Raw genomic sequence first — 2959 nt, 5'->3', positions numbered from 1 at the left:
TGGAAACAATAGAGTTCATTTCAAGCTTTGGCAGCTCATGGACAGAGTAATGGATTGTGCTTAGCAAGAACTAGGTGAGGAGATTAAAAATGAACTGATTCTAAAAAATCTGTGGTTTGACACCATGCTCTTCACTCTCACTCAGTCATGGGCCCATGGCAGCAGTCACCCCTGCTGAGTAGTGAGTGCCAACACACCCACTATCAACACAATCCAATCGTCTCCTGTTCTCTCATACAATCTACATCACACTGATCACAGTAGATCACAACATCACCCTCACCCAGTCACCCCTCCCAACCAGATGGTCAGTTTGTGTGACTGTGAGATAAGCACAGTTGCTCCATGTTAAGTGACTATGGAGTGCTGAACACTTTTTTTTTCTTATTTATTCTTATAGGAGCACTGGAAGCTAGTCCATAAATGATAAAGCCCCATGCCTAAACTGGGTTTAGGTGTTTGCGGGTTGTAAGTGAAGAAGTTGCACATTGACCACTTGTAACACCTTAAACTGGGTTTAGATGATGATGATGATGTCTTTTTTGAGGTGTAGTAAATGACCTCACACAGGTCGGTTGTCACACCAGGACATGACAATTTATTTCAGGCTTGTAGTTGCATTATCAGTTGGGAGCCACTTTGCTTTGATTAGTGTGACCTCACAGGGTTTCCAATCTTCCGGTGCTTGCGAGGAATGCAGATAATGCCCCAATGATGAAGTGCTGCTCCTGTTTTGTGATGACTTCACCTCCAAGCAGTGCACGCACAGTTAGCACCTCAATGCCAATGTTTTCCAAGGGCTGCCTCATTAGTTGACGAGCATTCTTCCACTCTGCAATTCTCGCACAGTGGTAAGTCAGACATTTTGATTTTCTCTAATTGATGCATGATGCAAGATGTCTGCCTTTGCCAGACTCAGCAACAGTTTGGGACCAATTTTCTTCCCAATTTGACAGAAATTTACGACGTAGACAGTAGAGGGCATCAGAATATTCTATGGTATGGTAGGTGCTATGATCTAATCCATGACCCAGTTTGGCTGCACGATCAGCTAGCTCATTTCCAAGTATGCCCGCATGGGCTTTAACCCACTGCAAGGTTACATATCATTGAAGATTAAGTCTTCTGAGCAGCCTACAAATTTTTAGGACCAGCAGGGAGCATCTGGTTGACATGCCTTGTGGTGAACTCAAGAGGAGCAGCGCCGAACGAGAGTCAGAGCATACAACCCAGTGTGGGTGATCAGATTCCTGTACAATAACCAATGAGTGATAGATTGCCGTACCGTCAACCGGGTCTACTTGGGATGGGCGGGGTAACTCAGGACAGTCCTCCAACACGGCGTAAAACTGTTTTAGTAGCAAAACTAATTGGAATATTGCAAAACTAAATATAGTGGCACATAGTGACAAAGCAGAGAGTTTTTTAGACTCTCCCTCAAGTTCATTTTTGAGTCCTATAAGTAGACCAGTAAAGTATCATGCATAGTGGCAAAGCAGAGAGTTTTTTAGACTCTCCCTCAAGTTCATTTTTGAGTCCTATAAGTAGACCAGTAAAGTATCATGGATACCAGCATTATCATACTTAAGAAATTGGTTTAAATCTCGAGTTTTAGGAAAATTAAAAATGAACTGATTCCAAAAAATCTCTGGTTTGCCACTATGTAGTGGCATAAACGTCAACATTTTTCCTATCTATGTAGTATAAAGGAAGTTCAAAAATACTACATTTACTAGCTTTGAAAAATTCCTGAAAAAAATGGTAAAAAACAATATTTTGAAAAGTTACTTCTGCTAAGGTCTGTAGTAAAAGAAATTTTTGCCGTATTAAAAAATTATGCATAGAAAAAAGTGGCAGACAAGTGTCAGCATGAAAACTTTATTTATGGAATTTACATACCTCAATCCCCAAAAAAATTGCGGCCATTTCCGGACGGCGGGCTACTAGGGACACCACCCCGGGGCTATTCGGGACACCCCCAAAAACGCATATACAGTAGAAGATAAGTTAGCAAAGGCTCCAGTTAAGAAAAAAATTGATTAAAAACAAAGAATATTGATTACATTTACCTCGCTCAGCGAAAAAAATTTCAATTATCAAAAAATTAGTGCATCATTGGTCATCACAAAATTGTGCATAGAATGTCATCTATAGAATTGTGCACCAGGCATCATAGAATGAAAAGTAATAGACCTAAACTATGATTTAGTTCTCCAAAACATAGGATAGTTGTCACTAAAACATTCCTTTCTGTTTCAGGTATGTTTTTCATGATCTTTTTTTATAGTAAATTCACTTAACCCAATTAAAATGGTGTGAAATTACAAGCCATCCTGTAAGCTTATAGATACAGAAAATATGCTATAAGGCTTCTGATATAAAGCTTGCAGTGGACAAGGTTGTTGTAAATGCTCAATGGCATGTTCATGGATATGATAATATCACATCAATAATATGGTAATATCGCATTAATAATACGGTAATTAATGTAGGTATATGGTAATATATCAATAAAGGAAAAACAAGTAAAAATCACAGAAAATGTCATTGGGGAGTGTTCCAATCGAGCTCCAATCAGAATAATAAAAGGATACGTCTCAAGTTATTATATATATGTATGACGGTAAGTCGGTAAGCCAAAGTTTACACCACATCAATAATTGATTCGTCTCGTTGCCAATGACGGAAAACCCCTGATTTGGGGGGCGCAAAGCCCCCCGGTTTTACCCCGCGCCTCTACGCGTATTGTGCTTTGCACGAGCTGTCATTATTCTACTCACAGTACGTGCGATTGTAGAGCGAGGTATGATCTTGATCTTCTACTAGTTGACGGCGTGTTCCACCAGAGGCGATTCTCGCCGTAATCTGCTTATTTATTAAGTCTCAGGGCTGGAATCGACGAGTTTTGCCGATGAATTCTTCAACAGCTTTGCAGATGTGCGGCCAGGCAGGGCAGTTG

The sequence above is a fragment of the Hyalella azteca genome, unplaced genomic scaffold (genome assembly GCF_000764305.2).
Source record: "Hyalella azteca isolate HAZT.00-mixed unplaced genomic scaffold, Hazt_2.0.2 contig10017, whole genome shotgun sequence".
NCBI classification, from domain to species: Eukaryota; Metazoa; Arthropoda; class Malacostraca; order Amphipoda; family Hyalellidae; genus Hyalella; species Hyalella azteca.
Note: the sequence above shows the minus strand (reverse complement) of the source record.